This window comes from Sceloporus undulatus, chromosome 2 (genome assembly GCF_019175285.1).
Source record: "Sceloporus undulatus isolate JIND9_A2432 ecotype Alabama chromosome 2, SceUnd_v1.1, whole genome shotgun sequence".
NCBI classification, from domain to species: Eukaryota; Metazoa; Chordata; class Lepidosauria; order Squamata; family Phrynosomatidae; genus Sceloporus; species Sceloporus undulatus.
The window spans coordinates 173,518,443-173,533,025 of NC_056523.1; the positions used below are offsets into that span (position 1 = coordinate 173,518,443).

General features: G+C 43.2%; 2 protein-coding genes across 5 annotated transcripts in view; one reads left to right on the top strand and one right to left on the bottom strand.

The window, feature by feature from the left end:
- ZNF385A (zinc finger protein 385A) overlaps nt 1-14,583 on the top strand; it is a 314,317-nt gene that overhangs the window by 193,205 nt on the left and 106,529 nt on the right. The window contains exon 1 of one of the 4 annotated variants that reach the window (XM_042449891.1): nt 3,474-3,713. The exons of the other annotated variants lie outside the window; for them this stretch is intronic. The gene's annotated coding sequence lies outside the window, so the exon portion shown is untranslated. Of the gene's footprint in view, nt 1-3,473; nt 3,714-14,583 lie in introns of those variants that run through there. 4 annotated transcript variants of the gene reach the window in all.
- The window catches only part of LOC121921591 (TBC1 domain family member 15-like), a 722,109-nt gene that overhangs the window by 117,909 nt on the left and 589,617 nt on the right, over nt 1-14,583 (bottom strand). The gene's annotated exons all lie outside the window — the stretch shown is intronic.

Sequence of the window (14,583 nt, forward strand, 5' to 3'; positions counted from 1 at the left end):
CCACCACTCTTTCCAGTCTCATATCTAAACAAATTCATTTTCCAGAGCTTTGTATGTCACTTTTCTCTTCTGATGCTATATCTTGCTTGAAAGTTTGAGCAGAATTTTTGGCTTCAGGTGGAGGGGTCTAAATGGACTTGGAGTGGAGAGACTAAATTAAAATTGCATCCTAGGGACTTGCTGGCATTGACTTATTTCCTGATGCCTTCCATTTAGGATAGGTGTAGGGCTCCCAATCTTTCAGCTAAGCTATGCTGCTGTGCTTTTTCAAGTGTTTGGATGCCCAGACATTAGCAGTAGAGTTACCATTATCCTTAGGATGCTTCAGCTTTCTACATGCTAGCAAGGCTTTATTTTGTCTCATAAAATAAAGGTAGTGTGTAAGGTAATGGAGAGAAAAGATAGTGTGGGGTGGCATGGGGTGAGGGGGTGAGGTGATTATACCTGAAAAGGAATAAGGGGGTGGAGGGCACAGCTATGATACCTTTCCTGCTGCTCATCAGCTGCTGAAGGTTAAGATGTGATCTCTGCTTTTCAGCCTGGCAACCCTCTTGAACATTGAAAATACAGTACAGTATAATTAGAAAGCTGTAGGAAAGCTGAGGCTTTGAATTGTATGAAAAGAAGGCAAAGCAGTGAGCAAGTCTTGGAGTGAGTGCTGTACCTGGCAGAGGAGTGCATCCAGTCCTTTAAAAACAAAACATGTTTTGTCATTTTCATGGTGGTTAATGTATCAAAGGGCGTTTGGGGGCTGAAGCCTGAAAGAAACCAAGTACTTCAACTTGGTTGTCTCTTGGAGTGCAATTCTGTACATGTCTGCTTGGAAGGAAACCTCTACTGAGTTAAATGGGACTTATTCCCAGGGAAGTATGTTTAAAATTGCAGCCTTCATCTCAGGCTTGAGGGATGTGGGTGTCACTGCCATTGGTGAGAGGGAAGTACAAGTTCAAGCTTAGTGGCATCCTATGTCTGTTTTAATGTTCAGTCTTGGCACTGAAAATATTTGGGCAGCTATGAAAGAACTAGACAAGATCCTAAAATACAAAGACATAAAATGGAACACTACAGATTATTATTTTTAACTTTGTATGTTTTAAATTTTATATTTGTAATTTGTTATTTTTTTATTTTAATTGTACAATTTTAATTGTTGTTTTAATGTGTTTTATGTGTGTTGTTAGCCACCTTGGGTCCCACTTTGGGAGAAAGGCGGGATAATAAATAAATAAATAAATATAGTTAGGAAAGTTCAAGGCATTGTATTTCCCATCACTGTGTATAAATATGAGAGCTGGGTGGTGAAGCAGGTTGACTGAAGAAGAATCAACTCATTTGAGATGTGGTGCTGGAGAAGAGTGCCGAGGATCCCATGGACAGCCAAAAAGGCAAAGAAATGGGCCCTAGAGCAGATCAAGCCAGAACTTCCCCTGGAAGCCAGAATGACTAAATTAAAACTGTCATACTTTGGACACATCATGAGAAGACTCACTAGACAAGACAATAATGCTGGGAAAGAGCAGAGAAGTAGAAAGAGGGGAAGACCACAGGCCAGGTGGATAGACTCAGTCAGGGAAGCCACATCTTTGAGTTGAGGACAGGGCAGCTTGGAGGTAACTCACTCCCAGGGTCACCATGAAGGCAGTTTACAATAGGGGAGGGAGGGTGACACCAGGAGTTACTGCACCAGGTGACACCAACCCCAATGACACTATTGGCTTATTGATGGATGTATCTATGGCCCTCCAAATACTGGTGAACTATCCTTCCCAATCTAGAGAGATCTAGTAGCACCTTTGGGACTAACTGAAAGGGTCCAGTCGGCAGCATGAGCTTTCCTAAAATCTCCTTCCTCAGATGCATTTAGTCAGAGGATGTTGAGAAGCTGGAGTGTGTCCAGAGGAGGGTGACCAAAATGGCAAAGGGTCTGGAAACCATGCCATTTGAGGAGAGCTGGATTGAGGTGGAATCTCTTTGATAGCCCTGTTTAAGTATTTGAAGGGATGTCATATTGAGGAGGGAGAAAGCTTGTTTTCTGCTGCTCCAGAGAATATGACCCAGAACAGTGGATTCAAACTACCGGAAAAGCAATTCCAGCTGAACATTAGGAGCAATTTCCTGACAGTAAGAGCTGTTTGATAATAGAAGATACTGCCTGGGAAAGTGGTGGAGTCTCCTTCCTTGGAGGTTTTTAAGCAGAGGGTGGGTGGCCATCTGTCGGGGGTGCTTTGATTGTGAGTTTCTACACTTAAACTACTAACTATGCCATACTGGCTCTCAAGCTTGTTTTCTGCAGCTCCAGAGACTAGGTCCCGGAGCAATGGATGCCAACTACAGAAAACGCAATTCTGGCACAACATTAGGTGGAACCATCTGACAGTAAGAGCTGTTCTATAGTGGAGGATGCTGACTTGGAGAGTGGTGGAGTCTGAAGGTCTTTAAACAGAGGTTGGCTGGCCATTTATTGGGGGTGCTTTGATTATGAGTTCCTGCATGGCAGAAGGGGGTTAGACTGGATGGCCCTGATGGTCTCTTGCATCTCTAGTCCCTATTCTGTGTATTCTACGATAGTATGTATTCTACTCTATGAATAGAATATGTACTCTATGATACTGTGTATTCTATGATACTGTGCATCTGAGGAAGTACTAGACTGTAGTTCAGGAAAGCTCCTGCTGCCAACTACTTTGTTTTGTTTCAGTATGTAGAGAGATCTTGTAGCATCTTTTGAGACTCACTGAAAGGAAGCTGGAAGAGACCCCAAGGGCCATCCAACCCCATTCTGCCATGCAGGAACTCTCAATCAAAGCATCCCCTTTGACAGATGGCCATCCAGCCTCTGTTTAAAGACCTCCACCACTCTCTGAGGAAGGAGTGTGTTCCACTGTTGAACAGCCCTGTCAGGAAGTTCCTCCTAATGTTGAGCTGGAATCTCTTCTCCTGTAGCTTGCAACCACCCATTATGAAGCCAAGCCCTCCCTCCAATCCATCTGCCTTGGTCCAGGCCTTGGAGGTAGAGAGGAACTGCTGGACCTCTTACCCTTTCCCTCCACCACTCCCTTCTCCTTTTGTGTCGTGTCTTTTTAGACTGTAAGCCTGAGGGCAGGGAACTATCTAACTAAAAAGATTGTATGTACAGCGCTGTGTAAATTTACAGCGCTTCATTAATAAAGGTTAATAATAATAATAACATTGCTTCGGGTCCTAGTCTCTGGAGCAGCAGAAAACAAGTTTGCTCCCTCCTCAATATGACATCCCTTCAGATATTTAACCAGGGCTATCGTATCATCTCTTAACCTCTCTTTTCCAGGCTATTCTGTTGCTATGTATTCTATGATACTAGGCATCTGAGGAAGTAGTGGACTGTTGCTCCTGCTGCCAACTGCGTCCTTTCAGTAGCCAGGGAGATCTTGTCGCTGAGACTCACAAAAAGGGAACTTTCTCCCAGGGAGCTACAAGGTCTCTCTGCCTGCTCCTGAGCCTAGAGCAGAAGGATCAGTATACTGTAGTCGAGTGTGGCCCAAGAGGGCTATAGCTTTGCCTTGTGCCCTCCCCATTGTCCCGCTGGCCTCCAGGGTTTGCAAGAAGAGCAGCCAGGAGGGGGCAGAGGGGGTGGCTCCTCCTCCTCCGGAGCGCTGCCTGCCTGGCCGGGATGCTCCCCAGGAGAAGGAGGAGCAGCAGCAGGGCTCAGCCCGGACCGGGAAGCCGCACGCGGGGTAAGAAGGCTCTCGCCCTCGCCCTCTCTCTCCTTTCCCCCTTCCGAGGTCCTCCTCACCCCCCCCCCCCGACAAGGAGGATAGGGCACCCCGAAATGTAGGACACACAAGGAAAAAGGTAGCCCACTTACAAGATTTATATATATATATATATATATATATATATGAGAATATGTTTTTAACTTTTTGATTTTTTTTTAAAAAACTATGTTTTTTAAAAAATTTCATTATTATTATTATTTTGCTTTGTACTGCTTTAACTTGAACTTTTTGTTCGCCGCCTTGAGTCCCTGTACTGGGAGGAAGGCAGGATACACACACACACACACACACACACACACACAGAGTATATATATCCTGTGTGTGTGTGCGTGCACATATCTATATCTCCATATAGATCTGTATAGATATATATCCTGTGTGTGTATATATACATATATATCCTCTGTGTGTGTGTGTTTGTGTGTGTGTGTGTGTGTGTGTGTGTATATATATATATATATATATATATCTTGTGTAGATATAATCTTTTGCCCCAATGTATGTATATATTATCTGCCTATCTTCTGCCTTCCTCCCATATAGCGACTCAAGGCATTGAACAAAAAAATTAAATTTAAAGTAATATAGATACATAGATAGATTAATAGATAGATAGAGGCAGGAGATATCTATATATACATGGTTGTGTGTGTGTGTGTGTGTGTGTGTGTGTATAACAAGCATGTATATAGATATCTCCTGCCTCTATTTATCTATTAATCTGTCTATTATATGTATGTATGTATGTATGTATATGTATATATATATATATATATATGTATATATATGTGTGTATATATATATATGTATGTATGTATATGTGTGTGTATATATATATATATTTCTTAGTCATGCTCAGAATGGAGGACCTTTTGGGATTCCTCCTGGACAGAAGGCTGAAATGGAGGACATGTCCTGGAAATGGGGGACATGTGTTCACCCTGATCTGGACTGATTACGAGGGGAGGCCAGTGGAACAAGGCAAGGACCTGGAAAGAAATCTGCTCTCTTCCCCCCCCCTTTTTTTTTTGTCTTATTTCTCTTACACATGCTGAGTTTCCACAAAATGTAACACACTCCAAAAAAATAAAAAAAATATGGAGCATATGACCAAATCAAAGATCAAAACACTCAGATCAATGCAAATACATTTCTCTGCATTTTAGTGCTGCTCAAAAGGGAGGGCATTTTGGAATTCCTCCTGGACAGAAGCTTGAAAGGTAGGACATGTCCTGCAAAAGGAGGAGGTCCGGCCACCCTGCTTCCAGATGCTTTGGCTTATCACTTTCCTCTGTAGTAAGAGCAAAAGGTGGGAGCCAAGGATGCAAGAGGTGGGGATAAGCAATGGGGACAAGTGGCCACCAGACACTGTGGGGAAGGGATGGAAGGTGGTGCCCACCTTTTGTTTAAGCCCAAGAGCCCAGTTAAGGGGAAACTGGGGGGGGGGGATCTCATGTCACTTTGCCTTAAGGTTGTGGCTCCTCTGGAGAGTCTTCCCTGGCCAAAGAAGTCCTCCTAAGCCTTTCTCTCCTCAGAGGGAAATCCCTGCAGGAGTCCTTTTTGGTTTACTTTTAGCCACCTTGCTCTGTTCTGCCAGGCCTAGGGAGGGCAGAAGTCATAACTTGGAATTGCATCTGGGAGCCCTGCTTCCCACTGCTTTCTTTCTCCAGAACTTGTTCTAGTTCTTTTTCATGCTGCCAAACAGTGTTGCAACTTGTTGCTAGGCTGATACCTTAATAGGGCTCTGACAGTACTGGCTATGATCTATAATTTCCTATATGGTTTCTTGCTGTTGATGTTGTTGTTGTTGTTGTGTTCCTTCAAGCCATTCCTGACTTATGGGGACCCTCTGTGGAGTTTTCTTGGCAGAATTTGTTCAGGGGGAGGAGGAGTCTGGCCTTCCTTTGAGGCTGAGAGCATGTGACTTGCCCAAGGTTCACCCAGTGGGTTTCTATCCAGTGGGCATTTGAACTGTGATCCCCCAGTATCCTAATCCAAGACTTAAAAATGCAGTACCAGCACTGGGCCACCAGGACTCCTGCTGGAGAATTGGTGGCAACAAGGCAAAGGGCCTTCTCTGTAGCTGCTCCCACACTTTGGAGCTCCCTCTCTGGGGAGGCTAGATTGGTTCCTTCTCTGATGTCTTTGACTTTGTTTCAGTGGCAAGTTAAGACTTTTCTATTCCAGAAAGACTTTGGGAAGTGATTCATAACAAGACAGTGGCTTTTTATGGTGCTGTGCTCTTTTTGACCTTTTTTAAAAAAATTAAAGATTTTAAAAGATTTTATTGAATGAATGAATTTATTACGGCATACAGCCAGCATAAAATAATAAAATGTTTAGAAAAATTACCTTACATCCAGTTAGAAACATTTATATTCCAGCATATCATATAAACATTATGTTCAAATGGTTTTAGTTCTATGTGAAGTCGAAGGCTTTCACGGTCAGCGTTCATAGTTTTCTGTGGGTTTTTCGAGCTATGAGCCCATGTTCTTAGAAGGTTTTGGTTCTGTTATAAATTTAATACGGTTTTAATCTCTGCATGATATGCTTTTATTATTTTATAATTTTTGTAAGCCCCCTTAAATGCCAGAGTGAATGAAAGCTAGAATATAAATAAAGTGACAGTAATGATGATGATGACTGAGGTCTCGGGAAGGGGAGAGAGGATTTCATGATTTTGCCCTCCTTGTCAGTCTCTTTCCATGTGTGGCATTATTATTCTTGTTTTACACAAGGCAGGGAGTGGGTGACACTGGAACATGGAGTGCCATAATGACCATTCTTCTCTTTTGGGACTTGTATCCATCTTGCCAACTATGGAAAGTTATTATCTTGAGCAGGTGGGACCCTCCTGATACTGTTCCACCCTCCTCTGCTCTATCTCCCCATTGCCAATTTCTTTGTAAGTTTTTTTTCTTATACATATAATATGTGTGTCTGTGTGTAACATAAAAAAGGATACTGGCATTTTAAAAATCAGGCAAAACATCATGTAGGAATGTCTTTCCATAAATCCACATTATAATCAGGGAGAGGAGAATCAATAATAAAGAGGTTGAAGACAGAGTTCTTAGCAGCCTCTCTTCCCCAGCTCCTCAAGTTGGAGCATTTGTGGCAGGGGGTATGTTTGTTTGAATATCTCTACCTGTTATCATTTACATAGAATATTTGGTGCCCATCTTTCAGAGCAAACAGATGTGTTTGATCCGGTGGCAATTTATTATATAAAATGGGCAGTACTGCCTGGGCAATTTATTAACATTTAAAATGGTTGGTACTTCCCCTCCTCCTGAGAGTGGCCAAGAGCAAATAAATCAGAAGACATGGAAGCTCCTCTTGCCCCTTCCTGCTTTCTTTTTAAATGACTAGAGTTATGCCTTCAACAGCTGAAAATCAAAAAGTCAGACAGCCTTTACTGGAGGCATTAAACACTTATAACACACTTATTGCATGGAGATCCTAGACCACAATTTCCATATACTTCTTAGTGGTTGGGCAAAAACCCAAGCTTAACCTAGAATAACAACCAAGGCTCATGCTCTGTTTCCATCCTTTCTCCTCCATCCCTCTTCCCAAGTGATACTGAAATATTGCATAGGCTTCTCCTCCCTGCTCCCAGTGACGTTATATATTTGCTGTCCCTCTTTCAGCCCTTTCAGCTGGCAGCTGGCTTCCCTGTCACTATTCTTCATTGATGCTCAGTCTCCCCCCATTCCCTTTCACTCTTGCTCTTTTTCAGCCGAGTATCTTAAAAAGCTTTGCTACTATTTAGTTTCATAACATTCTGTACAGGCAACTGAGGAGGAAGAGGGAAGGAACTGTACAAGCCAAGGATAAAGAGAGAAACTGGCCTCTGGTCCCTGCAACCCATTTGGAGCCCCTGTTCTCACATAAATTCACATCCATCCATCTGGACCTCTTCACTCAAGACAACATTCAAAATGGATGCAAAACTTGTGGGCAACTCCAGATGTGGATGAACATCTCTTTCCACACTCTCTCCCCATTGATTAGCCAGGCTTTCTGGGGCTAGTGGGAATTATACCTCTTTCACATTGTGCTGTTAAATCAACTTGATATCATTTTAACTGCCACGGGTGCATTCTATGGAATCCTGGGATTTGTAATGTTGTTGTTGTGTGCCTTCAAATATTTCCAACTTATGGCAAACCTATCATGGGGTGTTGTTGTTTTTTTGCAAGATTTGTTCAAAGACAGTCTGCCATTGCCTCCCCCTGAGGTTGAGAGCATATACCTTGCCCAAGGTCCCCAGTGGGTTTCATAACTGAGTGAGAAAATCAAGCTCTGGTCCCCAGAGTTGCAGTCCAACAATCAAACCACTTCACCACAATAGTTCTCCTCTGCCATGTTTAAGTATTTGAAAGGATGGCATTTTGAAGGAGCAAGCTTCATTTTTGCTGCTTCAGAGACTAGGACACGGAGTAGTAGATTCAAACAACAAGAAAGGATGTTCCACCTAAACTTTAGGAAGAACACCCTGATGGTAAGTGCTATTAGATAGTGGAATGTGCTGCCTGGGGTGGTGGTGGAGTGAGTTTCCTTCTTTGAAGGTTTTTAAACAGAGGCTGGATGGCCACCTGTCTGGAGTGATTTGATTGGGTCTTCCTTCATGGCTGAATGGGTTGGGCTGGATGGTCTTTATGCTCTCTTGCAACTCTATAATTCTATGATCTTCTACTCCCAACCTTGCCTGTCTTATAGATGCCACATTTGGGAAGCAAAACACAGGAATCCTTCCTCCTCATTCCACCAACAACCTTAAAATTATATCCAAGTTGGGGCAAACAGCCAAGAGCCTGGTGTCACCATTCCACCTTCGGTTTAGTTCAGCCATTCTCAAAAGAATGGCCTGAGAGATATGCTTAAAAGGCTGCTTCGAACCCATAAAATAAGTTGTTCCTCTGTATGATTTGCTGACTTTGGTCTTTCTGACCTGTCTCCCTTGGTAGGGAAAGGAAAGGGATGCTGCCTCCCTGTCCCACTTCCAGAGATGTAATTGGATCATTTGTTCCCTTTTGAATCAGAGATGAAGCATTCATAGGAGGCTGTATGCTACATCTCTCTGTGAGTCATTGCTCTGGGCTTGCCATCTTCTGTTCTGGAGGCAACCTTGGAACAGTGATTCACACTGAAACTCAAAGAGCGATCTCCTTTGAAGATGAGCAGCTCCCACTTTTCCATAGTCTAAAAGTAAAACATTTCAGAATATAATGTTCCTCCAGTTTGAAAAGCACACTTTAACAATCGAAAGTCTGGGAAACACTATACCAGATACCATGTGTCTCCCAGATTTGAGAATAAAAATGCAGGTGTCCCAGCTTTGAAAGCCAGTGTGGTGTAGCAGTTTGAAGGTTGGACAATGGCTCTGAAGACTAGGGTTCGAATCCTGGCTCAGCCTTGTAAACCTACTAGATGATCTTGGGCAAGTCATGTTCTCTCAGCCTCAGAGGATGGCAATGGCAAACCCCTTCTGAAGAAACTTGCCAATAAAACTTCATGATAGGTTCACCTTAGAGTCGCCATAAATTGGAAACAACTTGAAGGCACACAACAGCAACATCATCCCAACTTTAGCTTTTAGCCTGTCTTGCTCCCTCCATCCCTACCAGACCAAAGAGAATCAGTAGTAATGCTTTTTGTACTAATGTTACACCTTAATAATTCTGTATATCTCTGGATGTAATGCCAGTAGTTGTGACCTAAGCAATGTCTTCGTCATCCCAACTCCTGAAGCTGGAGGCTGCTGTTTCCCATTCACGCAAGAGACTCCAGCTTCATGAGTGGAGTTTAGGAGGAATCCAGGGATTTTTCCTCCTCTAAATTCCCAAAGCAGGAGGGTGATGTGTCTACAGGAGACAGCAGACCCAAGCCCCTAAAGCAGGAAGTAGAACTGACACAATAACCTTCTGCTTTGGGAGTTAAGAGGAGGAAGAATCCCTGGATTCCTTCTGTACTCCACTCCTGAACTGGAGGCTCTTGTGTCAATGGCAGACAACAGCCTTCCTCACACTCCCTGGCTCCCTGTTTCTCTTGCCTGCTTCTCCCTCTCTCATGGATGGGGCCAGGCCATACGAGGAGGATGGAGGAACCCAGAAAGTTCTACCATGTCTCCTCTTCTCCCAAAGGGGTTTTAAGCTCAATGGGTGGAGAAAGGAGAGGCTTCATTTTCCTTCCTATATGACCACACCTTCTCTTCTGCTGAGCTCCTTGTATCTTACAAGGTAAGTTAATGCTATGTCCTGTTTCTTTCAAAAGGCAAACATTTAGGGAGCAACACTGGTTTTACTAGGGTTGTTTTCAGGTGTCACCCCACTTATGGTGTCACCTAGTGTGGGCTCCTCCCCCATGCCCCTTAGTGATGCCTTTGTCACAAGGCCAGCATGAGAGATAGGCTTTTTGGTCACTGCTCAGCAAGGTAGCTGCTCCCAGGCTGACTGAATGGCAAAGGGAGCAGTGACTGAGATTAATTGTTCTGAATGTGCTGTAGAACAGTAGACCTAATACCAAGAAATAAATGCCCGGGAGGGGGGGGTTGTCACTGAAGAGGAAAGGGGGCGGTAACCCAAAAAAGTTTGGGGACCACTGGTGTACAAGATCCCACCTCTCTTCCAAGCAGAGAATTTTAATTTCTTGATCAAATGTTTTGTTTCGGCCTCTTCTGCTTAATAAGTAAACACATTTCTTGCTTCCACTATTGTATTTCCTTAAGGTTATTCAAGAGTGGTACACCTTTCACAGTAACATCAAGGACAGTCTGTGTTCAGGTAGGATAGACTGCAAAAGCTAGACAGCATGAGAATGTTTAGGGCTGTTAGGAGAAAAAGCAGAGCATAATGTGCTGAGACTGAAAAGGACATTATTTTTTTGTTCACCTTTGGGAAATCCACGCCTTTGTGTAGGAACACCCATACTTTGTGTGACTGCATGCATAGGCTGGAAAGAGAAGCACAATTCCAAGGGTTGACTAGAGACATACATAGTTTTTGCTGACATAGTCAGTATGTCAGGTGTGTGTGTGTGTTCTTGGCATGTTTCTTCAGAGGGGATTTGCAGTTGCAGTTCTTTGAGGCTGAGAGAGTGTGACCTGTCCAAGGTCACCCAGTGGGTTTTCATGGCCAAGCAGGGGTTCAAGCCCTGCTTTTCAGAGCCATAGTCCAATGCTCAAATCACTAAACCACACTGGATTTCAAGGGAAAGCACATAAGACTGAATTTACTTTTGTGCGTAATAAATTTCCTGTATGATAGAAACCCAGCATGCTAGGAAGGAGCAGGGTTCTTCTAGCCTTATTTGTTGGTTTTCTACATGCGGGAAATATTTTCCTATAGAGGAGCAGTCACATGAACTGCTTTCCTTCTCTTGTCTCCTTAACTTTTAACCATGCAGGGGTGCATCGTAGGAATAATGCAATTTGACAGCACTTTTAAGTTCTGTAGCTCCATCCTATGAAATCCTGTGATTGTAGTTCTACAAGGTCTTTAGTCTTCTTTGGCAAAGAGTGCTGGTACCTCACAAAGCTACAAATCCCAGGATTCTGTAGGATGGAGCCATTGCAGTTAAAGTAGTGTCAAACTGCTTTATTTCTACAGTGTAGATGCACCCCAGGTTTATTACTGCAAGGACCTGTTTTGTCCTTAAGTCTAGAAAGGTTAAAATGAAGATGAGGAAAAGATGTCCTTAACTTCTGTTCTGGGTTACCAGGGTCAGATGCAAAGACCACAGTGGCTATTTTTGGCATGGGTATCATTTTGAGCTGTTATCTGCTGAACGTGGGATTTCTGCTAGTTGGATGTCATGACAAGATGTGGTTACATCCCCACCCAGCGGGTGCCAGCTCTGTTGCTCTGGAATAGATACAGCAGGCTGCCCCACAGCCGAATTCAAGGTGGACGAAGGCAATTGCTACCTCGTCCTGACAGGTCTTCTTTGTTTGCTCTCTTGCTTGTTCTCATGATAGGGAAGGTAGGAGATGGGGGACAGAGAATATTGGGCTCTGCCAGCTCCCCTAGGAAAGTCTTACAGGGTTGGAGAAGCCCAAAGGCATCTCACAATGAGGTATGCTACCCCACCCCAGGAAAATCTTCATTCATTTCTGGGGAAGACTCTCCAGGCAGCATGTGTGGACATGGTGTAAGAGAGAGAGAGAGCGAGAGAGAGCGTGCGTGTGTAGCAAGCAGGTGCACTACATGTTTATGCAGCAGAGGATCAAAGAGAAGCAGGCGCCAGAGTCTCTAGGAACTCTCTTCTAGTCTCTTTCTTTACTTTGTTCCTGGCTGATTTGACAAAGAAGGCGAATAAAGAATGAAGCTTGGTCTGCCATTCTGGTCCTTAGTTGGCACAAAAGCCTTTCACTTGCTTCAGCTGACTCTCGATACTGCTCACCACATGTGTATGCCCAGGCTTCCAGAGGGGCAGCTGTTTGGGACGGGAGTTTATTCATAGCTCCCCCTTGCTCTTTGCACAGCACCATAGCCTTGGCTTGAAAGTAAAGATTTGGGGATGAGAGTTGTCCTTGTGACAACCCATGGATGTAGGTATTAGAGTGAGTGCATCCAGTGGTTAGAAATCTTGACTAAGGAGCAAACATACCAATATCTTAACAAAGTCAAGGTTTTATTATAAGAAGTCCATTGTAAAGATTGGAAGGTTACTCAGGGTACTAATCTAATCTAGCTACATTCTAATGAAGAGCTGAGAGAGTTTTGGGGAGGAGAAGAGGTGAAACATCTCTAAGAGGATCAGTTTATGTCACAGAGGGAGCAGGCTTGATAGAGAAGCAGGGAGGATACTTTAGGTCACCCATACTTTCTAACTCTATTGCTTCTAGCCACTCTAAGGCATTCTTAACTCTTCAGTGCGGAGCATCGTTACACTTCTCACGCCGCTTCTCAGTAATGTGTGCACAAAGCTCTTCTCTCAAAGAGCCTGGTAGAGTCTCTGTCCAATGGCTTGGTAAGGGCATCTGCAATCATGATGCCTAGGGAGGACCTTTATAGACTGAGATGAAAATTCAAAACTTGTGGGTATAGTGTGGTACACTACACATTATAACACTGCATGTGCTTGGCCAGGAATATTCTTCTTTCTGGTTCCCAGTCTACATACACAACATTCCAAACCTGTCTCCACCATTCATATGATTATTCCCCCCCCACCACCTTGGCCTTAGGCAACATTGTTACATTGCTAAAACATCACCATACCCACAAGTTTTGCATTTCCATGGGTATCCAAAACAGTCTATAAAGGTCTTCCCTCAGCACCAGTTTACTCCATGCATTTGAGGAAGTAGGCCAAGTCTATAAAAGCTCATGCTACAACTTCTTTCACACACTTATAAGATTATCACACAGAGGCTTACCATCCTTAAAACGTAGCTAGATGATCCCTAAAGCGTGAGGGTGTGATCACCGGTTGTGCTTGTCTCCTGTGATAAATCATCATGGAGGCATCCCGTCATTAAAGTGTTTGTGGAGCTGCCATTTCTCTGCATAACAGGAACTGCCATCATGCAGAGAAATGGCAGCTCTGCAAATGCTTTAATGATGGGATGCCTCCATGAAGATTTCCTTACGGGAGACAAGCGTGACCAACAATCACATCTTCATGCTTTAGGGACGAACTAGCCTTGTTTTAAGGACAGTAAGCCTCCATGTGAAAATCTCCATTGTCTCAAGATACCATCATCTCAACTAATTTAAGATGATTACTGACCTTCTCTGTCTGAGAGATCTTTATACCTCCTTGGTTGTCTTCATACATTTCTGTTGGGGTTTGCTCTTCTGTTCAAAAGTCTAACAGTAAAATGTGAAGCCTTCAGATATTTGGCTACTCTTTTTATTTCATTCAATTCACATTTCATTGGAGTTGGTTCCACACAAAATCTCAGCCACAGCTGATATATCTGGTCTTGTCACTTTGCTTATGAACAGAATCTTCCCAATGGCTTCTCTGTAGTAGTGGCTGTTATTTGTAAATGCTTTCACTTTCTTCCATTAATTGGTCTCCATAGGAGTGCTTGCTGGGTGATCCTTGGTTAACCCAAGATGCTTCAGTAGTTCTGCTATGTTTTGCTTCCATCTTCTTCTCATTTAATCTGTATTCCAAGATATTGTGTGATATCTCCTAGTTGTTTCACTTCTACTTCCTTGCATAAATGATCTGTGACTTTGTCTTCTTTTTCCTCACAACGAAAAATCAGATCATCCACATAGGTCAAAACAAAGATCCACCTGTTGTTTTTGTATCTTGAAATGTGTATCTTGAAAGGCATCTACCAGCCTTTCCTTAGGTAAACCCCTTCTCAAAGAATATCTTATTCAACTTTTCGATCCAGGTTCAGGCAGCTTGTTTTAATCCATACATGCTCTTCTGAAGTTTACATACGAGATGTTTGTAGTTTTTGTCCTCAAAGTCTGGAGGTTGCTGTATGTAAATACCTTGCAATTCTCCATGAAGAAAAATAGTCTTTATGTCCAGATGTTTAACATACATCTTTTTTGCTGGTGCAGTGTTTAAGAGTGTCCTCATTGTAGTATGTTTCACAACTGGTTCACAAGTCTGATCATAGTCTTCTCCAAACTTTTGTATTGTTTGGCAACTAATCTAGCTTTGTATCTCTGAATTTTTCTATGTTCATCATGCTTGATCTTAAAAAAAAACCCATTTACATCCAACAATATTCTTTTCTTGTAGAAGTTCTGTAAGTTTTTATGTAAAGATTCAGGGGCTGTACAGACCACCCCAAAAGGGCGGCCTGCAGCCTTCCATTTTTGCCTCACACGTAGGCCACACCAACCAA